This window comes from Polypterus senegalus, chromosome 12, assembly GCF_016835505.1.
Source record: "Polypterus senegalus isolate Bchr_013 chromosome 12, ASM1683550v1, whole genome shotgun sequence".
NCBI lineage: Eukaryota > Metazoa > Chordata > Cladistia > Polypteriformes > Polypteridae > Polypterus > Polypterus senegalus.
The window spans coordinates 49173659-49194010 of record NC_053165.1 but is presented as its reverse complement, the minus strand read 5'-3'; the positions used below and the strand labels follow the sequence as shown (position 1 = coordinate 49194010).

At 39.6% G+C, this 20352-nt stretch overlaps 2 long non-coding RNA genes across 2 annotated transcripts in view; one reads left to right on the top strand and one right to left on the bottom strand.

The window, feature by feature from the left end:
* The window catches only part of LOC120541262, a 108997-nt gene that overhangs the window by 17544 nt on the left and 71101 nt on the right, over positions 1-20352 (top strand). The window lies entirely within an intron of this gene.
* LOC120541261 overlaps positions 16985-20352 on the bottom strand; it is a 30926-nt gene continuing 27558 nt past the window's right edge. Inside the window, exon 3 of the long non-coding RNA XR_005635973.1 lies at positions 16985-17458. This is a non-coding gene — a long non-coding RNA (uncharacterized LOC120541261). The remainder of the gene's footprint in view (positions 17459-20352) is intronic.

The following is a 20352-nucleotide window of genomic DNA, read 5'->3' as shown; positions in this document are numbered from 1 at the left end:
CTTTTATTAAGCTCAAAAGGTTAAATTGTTTGGGTGTCCTGTTCATGTAGATATAAGGTTTGATCCCCACTGAGGGACCCATTCTCAGGAAATAAACTGTTTTATTTATTTATGAATATTTATAATTATTCTAAACTGTTTAATTTATTTATTTAGTAATATTATAATTACGCAAGTGGTGCTTAAATTAAACCATGATCAAATTATCAAAGTATGAAGTGTCGGAGTGGAGTTAGTGTTCTTTTACAGGGTTAAAAATGAAGAATTTCTATGACTGTAGATTGCTGTCCTTGACATGCTTGAAACCTTGAACAATTTTTTTAGCTTTGAAAAATTTTAAAATATATATACAATGTTGAAATATTTCAGTTTGAAAATTATGACACAAATTGATTTGTTGGTGTCAAAGGTGCTGCGTCGGTCCAATAGACTGACAGACATGGAGAGGGCATAAGGCCTTTTTAAGAAAAAATCTTGGAAAAATCTAAGCAAGTCAGTGTTTTAAAAGTCTGCTCAAAGTGTGACAGCTTGCAGGCTTTTGGCAAAGTTATTATCAGCAAGGAGAAATGAACAAAGCAGCTACTGAGAGGGCAAAAGTCAAGGGAGAGCTAAACAGAGTGAACAATGTGTTTAGTTTTCAGCAGAGTCATCTTCTTATCTAAGAAAAACCTTAAGCATTTCCAAAGTTGCTTTGTGGTCCAAAATAATTAAAAAGAAATGCCTACATAATAACCTGGCGCAATTCCCTTTTTCACTATCATTCCAAGCACACCCATTAATGCTCTATAAATTAGGTGTATTAGTGACAAATGTCAGCCGAGGAGGTTCACATGTATCTGCAAGTTTAGAATTCTTTAATAATGATGACAAATGATGTGAAATTTCTTTTCATATTGTTTTTCACTCTCTAGAGTGGTGGCTGTGAGGCTGCAGATCTGCAACGGCAATCGGAAGGTTGTCGGTTCGAATCCTATGAATGCCTGAAGTGACTCCGTTCCATTGAGCCCTTGAGCAAGGCCCTTAATCTGCAATTGCTCCATCCTGGGTATTACATTAATCTGCATCCAGCCCTGTAAGCAGGTCCTCCAAATTACAGGGAAAACTTTGGGGTTGGTGGCAGGATTGGCACTCCAGTCACCGTAAAAAACCTCACAGTGTCCAGTGTGGTGCTGCCGTGTCACCTGCTGCACTCGGGTCCCAATGCAGGTGGTTCGTCACGTGGTAGGTGTGACAATGCGCTACCAGTGCATCCTCCCAACCTCTCTCTCTAAAACCGTCTTGCGTATTTAGCACTGATTACTTAAATTTAAGCAATAGTTAAAGGAGGAACAACATTACCTGTGCTATGTCATAGAAATGAACAATATCAGATTATCAGGTTTAAATTTTAGCACATAATTATTGCCTCTAAAGAGGATGTGAGCACCACAAGGTACAGTCCTGTCAGCATTGTTTATAATTGCCATCAGTTTTGCAGTCTTCATTTTCTTCACTACTATCTCCACTGTGTCTAGAGTCTATCCAGTAACTAAGCCTGCCTTCTTTATCAGCTTATTGATTTGGTGGGCCTCTCTTGACGGGATGTTACCAGCCCAGCAAACTTCAGCGTAGAAATATTAGCAATCACAGAGTTGTAGAAAATGTAAAGGATATCATTATCCACATTGAAGGAATTCCATCTCCTAAGAAAAAAATCTAATCTAATACCATTCTCATAAAGCTATATTTTATTATGATTGCTATTATTGACCCAATACTATAGAAAGCAAGTTGACAAAATTGTATAACTAAATAATTGTTAATTCTACCTGCAGTTACGGCTGGGACCCTCTGCCGGAGATCTCAGACATTTTCTGTGTGACAGGCTTTCTTTTAGTAAAGGTTTCCCTGATGAAGTACTTCCACTGATGGTCTGAAAAGCAAATCTGTGGCCTGCTATCCACACGGAGAGTGTACAACCATTGTCTTAGACCAGTGGTTCTCAACCTGTGGGGTGGGCCCCCCTAGGGGAGCGCGAAGATGTAAAAAAAAGAAAACAAGAATCAAAAATATGAAAAAAAACATCTGTTGAAACCAAAACAAATTAACTTAAACTACATTCTGATACTAGAACAATAAATATAGAGTTAGATAAATGTTGATAAAAGTTAAGTAGGTATAATAAAATATGCATCTACATTTCAAAAAAATGTTTATGGAGGGAGCGATTAAAACTGTTATGAAAACTCGGGTCGCAAATACTTAAAGGTTGATAAACGCTGTCTTAGACCGTTAAGTCAATGGCAAAGTCCGTAAAGTCCGTAAGCACAATTTTAACTGAAACGTTATATTTTCTGGAGCAAATACACTTCACTTGAGCCCTGCTTCAGTCTCCATTACCAAACTTTTCTTTCTGTGGTGAGGTGGTTTCTCACACCAACACTGCTACAAGTATGTGTCATTGTGCCAAAGCAACCAGCACATAGACAATGCTGGGGCAGCCCAGATGTATATTCTGGCTCTACTACACTCTCCTCCATGCTAATGTGCCTTCTCATGCTACTACTCTGATGATTTCCAGAATGCAAGCGTAGGACGTGTCCTCAGTATGGAGGGCAGAAAACATACAAACATCGCAGGAATCATCCGGTAGTTGGGTTCTTTCATCGGATTGGCTGGCCCAGCACTGACTCAGCTGTGGAATGGCCAATAGGGGGAGGCAGCTGGATGGCCAAGGTCTCCAGGACTCTAAACAAATCCAAATTGTATTATGTGATATCATCTACTGTTGAATTCTGCTCCGTACTTGTAATATTGCTATTGTCCTACTGTATTGTATTGAGGATTACTTGGATTCTGTTCTGTGTATTGTATTGTGTTAACCTCCTTTTTTGATATCCACTGCACACCCAACCTACCTGACCTGAAAAGGGGTCTCTCTTTGAACTGCCTTTCCAAAGGTTTCTTTCATTTTTTTTTTTTTTTGGTTGGGAGTTTTTCCTTGTCTTTTAGAGTGTCAAGGCTGGGGGGGGGCTGTCAAAAGACAGGGCCTGTTAAAGCCAATTGCGTCACTTCTTGTGTGAATTTGGGTTATACAAAAATAAATTATATTGTATACCTCTTTGCCAATTGAGCCAAAGGGGCACTTGACAGTGAAGATGTCTTTTCTGCAGTGGGCTCACTTCAAGATAACACTCTTGCATTTTATTAACCTGCAGGCAAGTATTAAAACTGGAAACCAATGCTGCAGTTCTAGTTTGGATTCTTGGCTGCCATCTTACTTGCTCCAGCATTTACATGCTTTTCAATTGCATCTTCATGAGATTCTTTGGATACCAGCAAACTCTGTTTTTTATTATTAATTTAGTTAATGTGTCTCTTTGTTCTTTTGGTTCTGTGGAATTTTTATTGGCAGGAAGTTCATTACTTGGTAGATGTTATTGTTTCATGTGCTCATTAGCATGTCCATTTTTTTAATTAAGCCACAAATTATAGTACTCATGTCCTTATTAGTTTATTGGTACTTTATATTACTTCAAAGTACACATTGAGTGTACTAGCATACAATGCGTTAGCATAAAGATATGTTGATTTTTGTGCCACAATAACTACAATGAGTTTTTTAAAAGTCACACCGAAACAGCATGCATTCTGCCTTAGCAAGTTCAAATTTTTGAAAGTACAATATCTAAAAGTTGTTCATAACTTAAGCACAGTAAAAATAAGCACAAAACGGGGTACATGGAAGAAAAAAATGGAAAGGCCTTTGGACCAGTGCTGACAGTAATTCTTTGAATCTACCTGAAAGAACACTGACATTGTTTTTATCCCAGTCCTGAAAGCCCTGCCTCTATGGGTACTTCCACTATTTTAGAATAGGGAGAGCAGAAGTTGGCATTCAACCAACCAGTTCCGGACAAGGACGGGCTTGTCCTATAGAAAGAAGGTTCTTGAAGCCTGCAATATTTCTTTTAAGCCAGAAGTCTCAGTTATGAGAAACTGCTCGCCTTTTTACATTTTTACCATGCAGTATGACTTCCATCTAACTGGGTTTTCCATTAAACCGGACCTGAATCCCTCTTCTTTATTTTTTACAAAACCTCTGAGGAATTTCTCAAATCTGCTTAAATTAATGTGTGGTTATGGGGAAACTGAATCCTATACTGGAAACAGCCCTGGCCAGGGTGCCAGTCTATCACAAGGCCTACTCACTCACACATTGCCATTTAATCTAATCTTCTTGCCGTTTGAAGATATGAGAAGAAAACCAAATCACCTGGAGTAACACCCATGTAGAAATGGAGAGAAGTGCAAACTCAGAATGGGCAATGAACAGTTGACAACATGTAGAAATTAAATGGGAACTGGAGTGTAGATGGGGTTACTAGATTAAACAAAAAGATGGCTGGATGCATGCTGATTGCTTATCTCTGGTTTGGGACCCAAGAGGAGCCCCAGTTAACCCTCTCACCAAAGTAGCTTTAATAATGTTTTCAAATTTTGGTCAGTAAGGGGTGCTAAGCAGGGTCTAAACTGCTTCAGCCAGTGTCGCAGTCTCCATTGCATTTATGCAGTGGCGTAGCTTGAGTTTGTGCCGCTCAGGGTGGGGTGGTGCCCTCCAACATATCTGAATATGTTAACCTATTTAAATAGAAATTTAAAATGACGTATAGAGAAAAATTAAGATAGATAGATAGATAGATAGATAGATAGATAGATAGATAGATAGATAGATAGATAGATAGATAGATAGATAGATAGATAGATAGATACTTTATTAATCCCAAGGGGAAATTCACATAATCCAGCAGCAGTATACTGATACAAAGAAACAATATTAAATTAAATAGTAATAAAAATGAAAAGAATTAAAATAAAATTAATGTTCGCAATTACTCCCCCGGGTGGAATTGAAGAGTCGCATAGTGTGGGGGAGGAACGATCTCCTCAGTCTGTCAGTGGAACAGGACAGTGACAAAAGTCTGATAAATGTTGCATAGATTTATTCATATATAGAGAAACAGCTATAATTGTTCACGTATAATTATTTATAAGCATCAACTAGACAAGAATATAGACTAGTCGCACTGATAAGCCGTGTTCTGATTATTAGTTTCATTTAATTACGCTGTGAAAACCTGAGCCAGTGTAGTGTACAAGTGATAGGTGGGGATGTTTTCTGTACAGAGCAAGAACGCATTCGGATTGATAACGAAACGAAATTCTAAATTGTAAATTAGTTGTTTATCGTCCTAGAAGTCGGTGTAATGTTTCTGTTTATTTTTGTTATTGCCTCATAAATTTCAACTGCTGTGTCTGATGTCATCACAGAAGGACATTCTGAAAATTAATTTTGAAGCATTTGTGGATAAAAATCAGAGAATTGTTATATTTTTCCGAACCCTGCTGCTTACATACGAATTGTACTGAGCCTTCTGGCCAATAATGCCGCCCCCAAAAATGTGCCGGCCGGGGCGGACCACCACCTCCGCCCGCCCCTAGCTATGCCACTGCATTTATGGTTTTTCTTTAGATTTGTCATTTTTGGCTGGTTAAGGGCAATGAAAGGAGTACAGGTATGCACTTTCTTATCTTTCAGAATCTAAAGTAAGTCTGGGGCTGGATGGAAAACCAAATTATCTGAACATGTGGGTTCTGGATTACATTTGTGATTTGATTATTTTAAAACTATTACTGCAATACATACAAATGTCATCTGATAAAGCTGATCACATTTTTATGAAAACTGGTTTCTCAATAAAGTGCAAAAGGGTCATATTTGTGATAGCTGTCCTTAATAAAGAAAGAGTGTGATTCTTTTTTGTGGTAAGGTAAAAGGTCTTTCCACTCCCTCTACTCCCTGCTCCCCTTCCTACTGCCCCTCTCATTGCATTTCTTAAGTTTTGCTTATTTTCTTTATTTAATTTTGTGATAATATCTATGTGCAGAGCTGTGATGCAAGCTACTCTCATGCATTTAATACAACAAAAATTGGCTTTTATTCCTTCCTGTTGCCTGTCTTTGAAGGTTAGCCATTGAACCATAGGACCTTGTGTCAAAGATTTTATCATTTTAAGGAAATGAGAGGATTAAGATGTTTGAATTGGACTAGAAACTCAGTATAAGCGCAGTATAAATCCTCTATCTGGAGATTGAAGGATATTTTAATTGATCATCCTGACATTCAGTGGTATTCAGTTCAGGAATGTGATGATTTCCAAAACGGTATAAGCCAAAAATAATTCTGCAATCAGTACAAGAAACTTCTTCCAAACTCCCTGAGATTTTTGCTGAGTGTGTGCTAAAGTCTGGCTTTGATATCCTTTGAACTACAGTGTTTCTGGCATCAGTGTTGGTTATAAAGGCTTGAAAGATACCATGCTTGTAAAAAGTATTCACCACCTTGGAGGTTGTCACGTTTTACGGTTATAACATGTTGAATCAAGCTTGATTTAATTTGGCTTTTCTTGACACTTATCAACAGAAAAAGGCTATTTAATGTCAAAGTGAAAACAGATCTCTGCAAAATGATCTAAATTAATTCTCCTGTTAAGTTCCAGCTCTATCTGGCAAAGCAGGATTTTAGAATTAGTAATCTTCAAACTGCAATCATCTTTTGAAGCCTTTTGGATTCGAATTTGAGGCTGTGAAACCCAGCAGCTGCTTTATTATGCATTATTAAATACTTACAGCTAAAAACCTTTTGTCTTAAGTAGGATACTAAAATTTAATTCACAAATCCAACAGGCTTCCTGACTTAATAATCAGTTATTATCACTTGTTAAACTTGAAGATTCCAAGATGATGTCTGCAGATACACTACAGCTCTTTGTAAAAATGAAAGCTTTGAGAAATTACTTTTCAGTTTCTTTTCATTAGTAATTAAAGGTGTTTAAAATATAAATCAGCAGGGAGAGTCCTAAACTTTAGTAAAATGTACTTAAAATTATGTTATCAAAAAAAAAAAACCAACCCACATACCTGAATGCATAGAGAATGAACAGACTTGATCCAGGAGCCTGGAGCTTCAGTATTCGGCACCACTGCGCAGCTTCAAAAATTAACTTGAATGCTCTATTAAAATCCTGTCAGGTTTCGGGGTTCCTGTTTTTCAGTTTTTATGCACTTTTGACTATTTTTTGACTAGTCCAAAACACAAATAAAAAAAAAAAATTGAATGCCTTCAGGTGATAAAGAAATAGCCTCTACAACTACAAAATAATAAGCTGTTAGCAGTCAACATAAGGATTGTTTACTGGAGCTCCGTCCAGTGGGTCACTCCTAGTGGAAATGACATCTCTTTCTGGGCAGCAGGGCTTCTTATAGTGTATATAGCAGAAGGGATGGGGATAAATGCCCTCACTGGGTGGTTTCTTGGTGATACAGGGAGAGAAGGAGTAGAGAATGTTAGCAACAGTGCCCCCTCTTGCCTTGGTGGGTTATCACATACCTTGATCGAGCCTGTGAGGAGACTGTCAAACGCACATGCATATTATATACAGTATATATAGCCATCCATCCATTATCCAACCCGCTATATCCTAACTAGGGGTCTGCTGGAGCCAATCCCAGCCAACACAGGTCAGAAGACAGGAAACAAACACCAGGCAGGGTGCCAGCCCACCGCAGGCAGTATATATATATATATATATGTACATATATATGGTGACAGATAGAGGGCGCAGTCGTCCCCTTGAACCCTCGGACACCAGATAAAAGTCCAATAATAATATTTATTTAAACTACAATGTTTACACAGCACCCTCCACTCCACAATACTCATACAATACTCCAACATTAACCAATAATAAACAATCCTCCACTCTCCCAGACGCTTTGTCCCCTGCCACCCGACTAAGCTCGTCCGTCTGGGATTCCCCAGAGTCCTTTATAGTCCTTGACCTTCCGGGTCGGGTGAAAAACTCTTCTTCTTCATCCCGGAAGTGCGTCATTTCCTCTGTCGCTGTACCTAAGACATATTTCCGGGTTATAAGGAAAATAGCAGTCCCTGCTCCTCCCTGCAGCATCCCCTGGAGGTCCCCATGGTATCCAGCAGGGCTGTGATGGAAAACTCCACTGTCCATGATGCCCTGCTGGAACTCGGGGCACCTCTAGAAGGGCTACACCTGGCAGCCTGGGGGTATTGGCCGGGATGAACGGCCAGCCATATCCCATAATATACATATATACACTAGGGGTCTTATCCCCTACTCGCTTCTCTAACCAACCCCCCTGGCCTGCGCTACGTGTCAGCCAATTCGTGTCTGCCGCTCACGTTGTGAAGAAGGTGGCTGAACACACCCCAAGGAGACACGGTCACTCCTCCGAAACCCCCTCTTAAACGGTGCTACAATGGGAAACAAATAGGTTTTTTTTTACCTCCTCTTTGCTTGATCAGCTGCTGGCTTGCTGCTGCTGCATGCCACATGATCTGCATCTTGTGTAGTGCTTCGAACATTTAAAAGTCTGTACAACAGCTGTCCTACTCTTTGTCTTTTATTTCTGGCCCGGGGTGTGGTTAAATCTCTTGGCACAAAGTCTCATCTCGCGGGAAGTGAGTTCTTGATATTTTTTAGTTTATAATTTAAAAATGGAACAAGAATCTGAAAATCTAAAAAAATCACATTAAAGTTTGATAAATTCTGAAAAGAATCATACCAAACATATATATGTAAGTTTTAAAATAATCTCGATTTAAAGCGTGACAAAAAATGTGACATCATTGCACAAAATCATTGCACTTTTAGAATTTTAGATATAGAGAGTAGATTTATATGTGCTCAGACATATTGGGTGATGACAGTTACTCTCTTAATTTTCAGTCTGGTACAACAAATGCATAATGCTAGCAACTGGGTTTCAACCAATGCTGCATCATATATAGACATAGTGGAAACTCGCTAGTGAAGGCTGTGACTGATGTGTAGGACTTGACTACAGCTTATGGTGCAGCAATAAAATTACAACCAGTACTGGGCAAGACAGAAATTGCCTGTACTTACAGATCCAGCTGAAGTTTCATTCATCCTGGGACTTAACTGGATCTGTGCCCAGTAAAGGATCTTGCTAAGTCAGTAGCCAGTCAAGACTCTAAGTGGCACGTTGTTAAGCTGAGGATATGACCACTTGGGTTGCATTCATTAAGCGATATGCAACCATATAAATCTGGCCTGTACTCTGTACAGCATAACTAGACATTTATCCTGTCTTAGATGTGGCTGGTGCTGCATGCACTTTAAAGACTCACTTAAAGTACATCCATTTTGGTCTTTGGCCAACACACTGTATCCTGAGGCTGGCATGGCATCAACTGCATTCTTTACAATTATTCTTCAATAGATAGTCAAATGTTATAACCATTTACATCTGTCCTTTAAACAGAGCTTATTTTCCATTAAGATGGTACTTTCTATGCAGGCATGGGGCAGAAACAAGGTAGTGATTGTCGTTTGTGAAAATCAATAAGGGCAAAATAAAACTTGAGGTCACAAGATGTTACTAAGTGAGTTTCCTAAAATGTTTAATGTTATCAAAGCACTTGAAGTTAGTCCATTTTCCATTTAAATAAATTTCAGTCTATCTCCTTAATGAAGAGAAGCTCCTTAACATTACCTTCTGACCCTACACTCACTCTCTGCTGGCAATGGCCGTAAAGGACAAGCAAGCTGGTAATGTGCTGCCCAAAAAGCAAAATGTAAAGATCAGAATGGTAAGTTTGTATTTCTGAACCTTTAACATGTACTAAAATAAAATAATAAGAAGGAAAATATAATAATTATGACTAGGCGATGACAAAAGTTGAGCTGGTACTAATCTACAGTCACCTTCTCCATGAGTACTTGCAGGCAGTGAAATGCTTAGAAACAAATCTTACTCTTTCTGTGTGGCACAGAACAATAAAGGTGGCTCATACACACTTCATTTATCAGCACCTTGACTGACCAGCTCTTTGTTAGCGTTATGTCATATTATCAATATGATAAATGGACATTCTAATCAATGTGTACCATGTGTGAAAATCTCACATTAGGTGTTACCTAATCTCATTTTGCAAAACACAAGCTTTTATGTTTCTGTGTTCATTCCACACCGCTGAATTGGAAGCTACACAAATTTTGCACTCCTAAATAGTAGGCACGTACATATATAGGCCGTCCATACTGAAGCAGCAGGCCAGGCTTTTGGCCACATTTCCCAGAAGACTTGCATTTTAATTTTGCATCGGTTTCTGTGAAGGCGAAGGCATTAAGTTAAAAGGTTTTATTCTTTGATCCACTTTCTTTACTTGCTCGTTTTATGATAAGATTACGATGAATCACAGTGTCCAGTACAAGGTAGTATCCAACAACAGATGAGACATCACTTACAGGTATTTGCAGGACACACTCACTCATACTGGACTACTTTAGTGTCACCAGTTAAACAAACCTGTATGGAGAAAATCCATAAAAGCACTGGGCACTGGTGTACAGCATGCCTATGAGATGGACGACCTCCAGACCTCAAGGTCCTCATCATCAGATCAATACAAAGCCAGTAAAAAAATATATATATTAACTTTTGAAAACAGAAATAATTATTTTGTGTATGTTTAGGCTAAACAAAGCAGAGTGTGATGTTATAAACCTTTCAGTGTTGATTACTGAGTTTACAAGAAAATCTTATAACAGAATGCAATGGGCTTCTTACAGACAGGAGTGAAGGACAGCAATCTGCAAGGGCTTTGCAGTTTGAACTGGAGGAGATGTACTTATGGGAGCAGGGAGGACGCGACTAGAGTGGCAGCAGTCGGCATCCTTTAAATCAGGAAGGTTTGAAAAAGAGAGTGGAGACTTCCTTAAGAAAGGAACAAATCACTCCATGCAGATGTTTCAGTGCTGCTACATTTAGTTCTTTAAAATTCACACAATAGTCAGCATTGAGGACTCCACTAAGAAAGACATTAAGTGCAGTTTCTGTCAGCATTCAAAACGGTTAAGACCTATCTGGAAGCCAAAGCAGTAAAGTTCCAGGATGAAACTCAGAATCTATAAAAGCAACATCAAATCCATCCTGCTTTATGGGAAGTGAATGCTGGAGTATATCCAAGATTGACATAGTGCACTGTCTTGGGTCCACCATAGCTGCCTCCAGAAAATAAGCAGAATATTACAGCCCAGCTGAATCTCCAACAAAGACTTACTAGAGCTTAGAAAGTCCACACACATCATTCAATAGACACAGTAAAATGCCTCAAATGCCAAGGGCATGTATTAAGGATGCCAGGAAACAAATATAAAAGTAGCCTTCAGGGCAAAGACCTACAGGTAGACAAAAGACAACTGGTGTGGAACTTTAGGGAGAGCTGGGAATAACCTGGGGTGAAGCAGAAGCAAAAGCGAAAGATCATGGAGAATGGAGGGTGCTTGTGTTCACCTTGTGCTTCCATTGGAGCAAAGAAGATAAGTTAGTAAACAAGTCAGTTATTGCAATGACCATGTGGCAGTTCTACCAACAAGACTATAATACCCAGTATTCAGTAGGAGTGCACTGGGGCCGATAAGAGATGGTGCATACTTTTAAACAAGCTGAGCAAGTTAAACTTCAACTTCAGATTTCAGCAGGAGTTTAAATAGTCCAAGATAAACTGGAGCACCTTTTGACCATGTGACTGGTTAGGGGGCATTGTAGAACATCAAAAGCCAGACACAACCTCACGAACACAAGGCCCAGTTTACATAAAAGGTTTATTTGCACAAATACCATACAAAAAGGCTTCAAATTTGACATAACTACAAATATTCTTCTCCTTTCTTCTTTTCCCTTTCCTTCCACTCCTCCAGACAAGCCTTATTCCTCTTCCACCCAACTACAGCTCACCTGGATGAGGTCGAGCAGCTTATTTATTTTAAGACTTCTGGTGTTAGGGTATAGTTCCATTGGAAGCACTTCTGAAAACAGGCACCCCTGGAACTCAACAAGGCTCCCCCATGGGACTACAGTTCCCAGCATGCCTTGTGGTTGTCCAAGCTGGTAGTGCTGCTCAGGGATAGTGTGCCACCTAATTTGTCGCGAGAACATGTAATTCTGCCAGGTTGTCCCCCACTGTCCTTCAACCACACTGGCTTCCTAGTCACGTATTGTTCCTTGGTCCAATTTTGCCGGGATGCAAGTGTGCCCATTTCTGCACTGGCACCATCTACCACCCTCCTGGCTAAGGCAAGGGACACCCTATCACTCTTTCTGTTCATTTGCCACCTGAGCCTTCCGGTCAGGTAAGGGAAGGGGTTGCACATCTCTCCATGAATACATTACAACAAACAGTGTTTCAGTTCTATATGTCCTGAAAATCAGCTTTTCCACATAGTGCTGGCATGTTTTCCGTTTACAAACTGTATACTCGCATATAATGCAATCTATATGCCTTATGTATACATGTCTTAATTGATAACATTTTCCATATCTAATGTATTGTGTATTCTGTAGTACCAGAATAAGATTTATGTATGCAGCCAATGGGGGTCCCCCAATCTATACTAATAAAAGGCAAAGCCCTCACTCACTCACTCACTCACTCACTCACTCACTCATCACTAATTCTCCAACTTCCCGTGTAGGTAGAAGGCTGAAATTTGGCAGGCTTATTCCTTACAGCTTACTTACAAAAGTTAAGCAGGTTTCATTTCGAAATTCTACATGTAACAGTCATAACGGTCGACAACATCCACCATGTTGAACTTTCTTATTTATGGCTCCATCTTCACAAAATTTGGTAGGCGGCTTCCCTGCGTTAACTGAAACCGATGTACGTACTTATTTCGGTGGTATGATGCCACTGTCAGCCGCCATATTGAACTTTCCAACGTCACTAATTCTCCAAATTCCCGTGTAGGTAGAAGGCTGAAATTTGGTACTTATTTCGGTGGTATGATGCCACTGTCGGCCGCCATATTGAACTTTTCAACAGTCTTTGTTACTTATGGGCCCATCTTCAAGAAATTTGGTACGTGGGTTCCCAACGCTAACTGAATCCTACTTACGTAAATATATACGTCCATAGCCTGCAGCTCAGTCACCGTGTGAGGCGGCATTGGGTCCCCCATCCCAGCGCCTCCCACGTTGTTGGCTGCCTGCCTATATAAGGCCGTCCGTCGCTCCAGTCTCTACATTCCCTTCCTTGCTTCGCCACGGGATTCACGTCTCCCTGCTGATAACTACAGCCTTTTTATTTAATCCACAGCTTCTCCGCTGTTTTATTGCTCATTTATTACGATTATAGTTATTGTGTAGGTATTTTAGACTTACTTTACATTGTTCAGGTACCCATTTCCTTTATCATTCCAACCGTACCTTCATTAACATGTCTATCGAGGTGATCACCATCGATCAAAGAACAGTCACTTACCAAGTGGTTTCCATGCCCAGAGATGGCACCTGCCTTTTCCATTCTCTTTGTTACATATTGCACGGCCATATCAGGCTCACTCTTGATATCCAGAGGAACATTGTGTCTTATGTATTGAATGACTGGGACAGGTTCAAGGTGTGGACTGATGACGGTACAGGAGATAATTATTCTACCCAGGAGCACTAGAAGAGTGAAATGCTTAAGCCCTTCACCTATGGATCTGCATGTGAGTTGATGGCTGCCGCTGAATTGCTTGGTTGTCACTTTCAAGTGTACCGAAATGGTCAAATATTTTACACCTTTTGACGACCACCAGTGCCTCTTAAACATCTTAGATTCACAGGTGACGATTTCAGTAATGGACTCTTTGATGTTTATGAATGTTTAAACTCTCAAAAGCTGGATGTGAAGTTATCGATGAAACCGGTTGTTTGCTTACAACGCTTGACAGTTGCCGAATGTCTTTTCAACACAAGTCCTACAAATACTGTCGTAATTGAAACAAACCATGAAACTCAAACCGATTATGACAGCAGCAATCCAAGCTGTGAGATCTGAAACAAGATTACTGTTCACATGGCCAACTGTAAGTTACATGCTCAAAAGTAAGCTCAGCGCACAGCAACACTCATAATAGTGACAAAACAATTACATTGACAATCATGTTACGTTATTTTCAAGATGTTTCCTTTTCTTTTTAATTACTTCTTTAACACACTACTTCTCCACTGCGAAGCGCAGGTATTTTGCTAGTTACTTATAATTTGCACACAGACTACTAGCCTATTAATACAGATGGGCTGAGGTAGAAATAACAATTTGCATTATTTTAACAAAAATAAGTGAATTAAAACAGTGGTGTCTCAAAATATCTCATTATGATTATATTAATGCCATAGCAGTTTTCTCCTGAGCTTGCAACATTGGCCAGGCATAGTACTGTTTCCGGAAAAAACGTTTATTTGAATAGTTTGTAACTTTGGAGAATAAGCAGCCATGTTTAAAACTAAATATTTTTGTTTTGGGTGTGGAGGCCCAATCTTTGCTATTGCTGGAAGGCCCAAGAATTTTTCACTATGCCAGCAGTATTGGACTGAATACCATATAACCGCAAGTCTCCTAACCAAGCCTTGACATATATATTTAAATGCGATGCATCCTGACCTTTTAAATTACTCTGGATCAAGATGTCAGTTAAATATTCAATAACAGGAATTTGAAAAGGACAAAGCTGTTAGGCAGCATCTCCATGAGCTATGGAATTCTCTTTTAAGTTCTCTTTCTGCAGCTATTATAGGGCAAATAATGTACATTTTAGATTATCACTGACATTTGAAGAAAATAGCAGCCTAGCAGGTGAGTTGAACCTGACTAAGCACTGGTGCTGATTTGATGGCATTATTCATTTGAAGAACATTGAAGCGGTTTTTCAGCACATTTTACAAGTGAGCCGTAAAACATCTAGCAATGCTAGACATGCAGTTTGCCACAGTCAGCAGTTTTTCTTGCATGTTTTTAAATTAGAAGCTCTCTGTGCAACAACAGTATGTTATTTCTTTTTTTTTAAATATGTTATGCAAGTGACAAGAACAAATGTTACTGATTAAGCAAAGGGCCTCTCCAACCCCCAGAGGGACACAAAGGCTGCAGTTCTTACATTTTCATAGTGTAGATGCTGAATGATTTCTAAAGGTGTTGCATGTCCCTTTATTTGATAAGACATAATATAACATGCTTAAAGCCTTTTGGACCAGTTTAGGATTGTCGTGTACCAAAGCCTCTGCAGCATTGACTAGAAGCCAGGAGACTGCACTAGTTCTCTGTATTATTAGATAATGGCACTGGAAAATTATTTGTTTTTTGATTGATTAATTTGACATATTGGTGTTTATGGCAAGATGTCCCCATATTCTTCCGCACAAGAGTGCACAGTCCAGATCAGTACTAAAGTTTTACAATCCAAAAGGACAAGAACAATCAGCCAATTCCCTAAGACATTTCTTCCATGTAAAGTCACAGGAAAATCCAGCCATCCGTGTTCTCCATACATTTTTATTAGTAATGGGTTGTAAGGTTGACACAGTTGGCTCAGTTTTCAGTGTTGCTGCCACACAAGTTCTGAATGCCGTTTTCTTTATTCCAAGTTGGTCACGGTCCTTGTGGACTTAGCATGTTCTCCCCATTTTCAAAAGTGTGGTAAACCAGGCAGTCCAGTTTACTCCCACACTCCACAGACAGGTGTGTCAATTGGTGAGTCTTTAGCAAGTCTGGATGTGAGCTTGAGAGGCACCATGTCCAGGATTCATTCCTGTCTTGAACTTTTTAGTGCTCTGGCCAGGCCTAGCCTTGGACAATAAATGAATCTATAGATTTCTGGCATTATTATCTGCCTTATTTCTGACAGGAAAATACACATTGCATCTGTTTTTAATTTCCTGCTTAAACTTTCAGTTTCAGCTTTACCTGGTCAATGCTATGCAGTGCAAGCCAACTATAACCTACATTAAGATTCAATATTGTTTTCTCCATTAAAGGATGTCACAATTATATGAGAAAAGAAAGTGGATCTTTTATCAGGAGTATAGTTAGCACGACATTATGTGAACATATAAGGCAGAGATCCCTCTTTAGATCTTCAACCACCACAGATCCTGATGCGGGCCATTGTCTCTGGCCAAACATGCTCTCCATCCAAATGGTAGAAAAGAAAACCACAGAGGCTGACCCCTCTCTGCATAAATGGCCAACGTCTCTGGCCAAACATGCTCTCCATCCAAATGGTAGAAAAGAAAACCACAGAGGCTGACCCCTCTCTGCATAAATGGCCAACATCTCTGGCCAAACATGCTCTCCATCCAAATGGTAGAAAAGAAAACCACAGAGGCTGACCCCTCTCTGCATAAATGGCCAACGTCTCTGGCCAAACATGCTCTCCATCCAAATGGTAGAAAAGAAAACCACAGAGGCTGACCCCTCTCTGCATAAATGGCCAACGTCTCTGGCCAAACATGCTCTCCATCCAAATGGTAGAAAAGAAAACCACAGAGGCTGACCCCTCTCTGTAAAAATGGCCGACGTCTCTGGCCAATCATGCTCTCCATCCAAATGGTAGAAAAGAAAACCACAGAGGCTGACCCCTCTCTGCATAAATGGCCAACATCTCTGGCCAAACATGCTCTCCATCCAAATGGTAGAAAAGAAAATCACAGAGGATGACCTCTCTCTGTAAAATTGGCCTGGGTATGATGCCCCATTTCACAGAAGCCCAGAGCCATGGTGTGAAATGAATAGATGTGTTGTTTCAAAGCTTTTCCAGCCTCACAATGCCATGGACACACCTGGATGCATAGTGGTTAGCGCTGCTCCAGAGTCCTCTGTTTGAAAAATACACAGTGTGTGGTCGGCATGTTCCTTCCATGTTATTTTAGGTTGTTCTTTATCATCTGAAGGTTGTTTGATTCTAAATTGAACGTATTCTTGTTTTATTTTAGGCAAAATAGAGATAATTTATTTTCCTAAGGTTCACAATTTTTGTAGCATTTAAGTCTGTAGTTCTGTGTCATGTCAAATGATGACACAAGGTAGGGATCACAATGATCTGGCGTGTATCAAGACGGACCAAAGCATCAGAATGGCTTGATGTGTGGGGTCAGGTGGGTGGTACTCACACATGGACTAATCAGTTTCCTTACAGAAGATAAAATTACAGTCATGAAGTTATACTGAAGACACTGACAAATAAACTTTGCTTTAGCACAAATTATACAGACAAGTGTTATTACAGTGTACAAATCACTGCAGAATGTATACATAACTTTTCTTGCCCAGCAATGCATTTCCACAGTGTGATACAAGAACATAAAGACAAAAAAAGGTTTGGGGATCCAATATTGCAGTAAAAGCGAGTAGTAACAAGAGACTGTGTCCAAAACAGGACTGAGACAAAAGGGTGGAGGTTGGGTCTTTATAGGCAGTGGAAAGGAAAAGGTGGATCCAAGATGTTGGAGGCGGAAGTGAGGTCAGGAGGAGGGCGTGGTCTAGAGAGGAATGAGGAAGCTGGTTATGGCTTAGGTCTTCTTGTCTCCTGGTGATCTGCAGAGGAAGGAGGAAAGGCGTTAGTGCACAGCGTCAACCCCTGACTCACCATTTTACACCCAGTAAAGCCCATTGACTGCCTTCCAAGCACATGAGTGTGACAACAGCATCAAACATCATGCAGAGTGCTGCTCACCTTTGTATTTTATGTGTTTTGCTGGTCTGTACCTATGGCTTTAGAATCATGAAAATCCATGCCGGTAACTCAGTGGAAGAGAACTTGACCGACTCTTTTGCTGTGGAGGTATTGGCATGCGTTTGTGATCTTGTAGCTACTCATTACATCAATGGCTAGAGATAAAACAAAATACATTAAAATAATCCCTTAAGTCACTTGCAGCCATTTGATTAAATGAATGCTCCACCTAAAAATGATTTTTTTAAATATGTTACTTACTCCTTGTACTTTGTAGTGGTGGTGGAAACCATATTTTAATCTCATATTTTCATGGAGAATGGAGAGAAAGAATTTATGACATAACAAAACTCAATGGTGGACAATGCATGTGAACAATATGAAAAATATCCATGGAAAAAAAAAGAAAAAATGTTACTCATGTCATATAGTCTGATGTTCAAAACAGGCAAAACAAATATTGTTACATAGTTATTTCCAAGATTATCAGCACACATCATAAACAGGAAATCTAAAGACTTATTGGGATGACCTTTTGAATTTAAGGCAGGACTCTTGACCAACAGATGATGAGGAGAGGTGGTTCTTTGTTGAAAAGTCACTCCCATGAGGCTTTGGGTTCATTGTTTATGTAAGCATCGATAATTCCAAAAGTGACTATTTTGCAATATTGTAAGGAAAATAAGCTAGTGTTTTAAGTAACTGGATAACAGACATGTGGATTATGTGACACAAGTAATAGGAGTTTTCTTTTTTCATGGACATTTTGTTTGCTGTTGTATAGCACTGGCCACCAAGAAAGTTCTGTTATGAACTTCTTTCTGTCTGTTCTGCATGAAACCAGGACATTGATTTTTCTTTTTCAGCCAACACTACAAAGTAAATGGGGTAGGTAACATAAAAAAAAAATAATTCTTGGGTGGAGTATTTATGTCATCCTCTTGTCAGCTGGCATAGATCTGGTAACATTACTCCATCTGATCTTAATAAATAAGAGAAATTGTGCTCCCACACTGGCTGCATGTGTTATCTCAAAATGAAAATTCTAACATTATCATGGAGGCATTTCTGGAGAAGTCAAGAGTTTTACAAAAAGCAGATATCTCACTTCAACTTTGGTTCTCTTTGGGTCCTCCAGAAAGCATGCAGGTTAGGCTATAAATTGGCCTCTTGTGAGCAGGTATGGCAGTGTGCCCTCTGGCGGACTGGCCTGCGCCCAATGCTGCCACAGTGAACCCGTCTGCACTAATTACGTTACTGTGGCCCAGTACTAGAAAGGGTGAGTGCTCAAAGAGAATAGATGGAAGTTCATTGTGTCTCATTATGCAATCTATGAACAACCATGTAGAAGAGGTAATTCTAATAAAAATGTGTATTTTGTGATTATTTTATAATCAGCCAGAACTTGAATTGTTTGAACACAAACACATAGATTTTTATTCTGAATTTCCATGTCTAAGCTGTAATGGTGTATAAAATACATAAAAAGATATTAAAATCAAATAACCAACAAGTAGTTATTAAAAGAAGGCTGCTGATTGATATCATGCCTGAAAAACATTCATTTTAAACACATAAAAAAATCCATACTAATACAAATTAGAACTTGCACTGAAAAGTCTAGTCTTGATTGGGCAGAAATATTTAATGATGAACAAAGGTGGACAATTTCTTAGCACTCCTTTCAGTTTACAGGATAAAGAAAATACATCCCATTCCACTTTCTTTGTTGATACATCTGAAGGTTCTCTAGTTTCATCCTGACTGGTGATTTAAAAGTTGACGCTCACACAAAGGACCCGGTAGTGAAAATTACCTCAGTGAGAGGTTATATGGACATGATTGGTTGTGACTTTGTCCTACGATGGACTGGTCTCTCATTTACACTTTCTTGTAACCGGTGTTATTGGAACAGGACTTACCAACTTAAATCAAGTTGACTGAGTGAGGCCTAAGCTAGGCAGGGATAGCAGACCTGGCCTGGCCTGTGAAGGCTGTTGGAGGTATTATACCAATTTTTATATAGATTACACTTCATGACTCCCAGACGTAAATATACAGGCTGAGGCTGGTCCTTCAGCAGTGATATCAGGTTGGTGTCACCTCTTGGGATTCCACCCACAAAACACAAGGAATTAAGGAGAGCAGATAATACATAGTAAGAGGAAAAAACTGAATAATAGTAACAAAAACACATTAATTCACTGCAGTGGGCTGGCGCCATGCCCGGGGTTTGTTCCTGCCTTGCGCCCTGTGCTGGCTGGCATTGGCTCCAGCAGACCCCCGTGACCCTGTAGTTAGGATATAGCGGGTTGGACAATGACTGACTGACATTAATATAATAAACAAAGAAAAATAATACTTTACAATAAACACAGTAGACACAGAAAAGGAAAATAAACACAATCTGACTAAAACATGACATTGACTGATTCAAATAAATCCTTTCTGGATCATTTCTTTTCATTTGTGTTCAGCAATATTTTAGTCTTTTTTTTTTTTTTGACAGTCACATATGGAAGTGTTTTATGCTGTCGCATCCACAAGGTGGCAGCACCAGCAGTTCCTCCAAACCCCAATCTCCACAGTAGGAATTGAGGGCCTCCTGTTCTGTAGTTGAATAAGCTGCAGCTGGGTGGTGCTGACATTAGGGCATTCTGGGGGTGCTATGGGTGAGCTGCAAGGGAAATTTCAGGTAACTTGTAGAAAACATTGTCTATTGCACTAACTTTTGAAGCAGCCGTAATGAGACAGG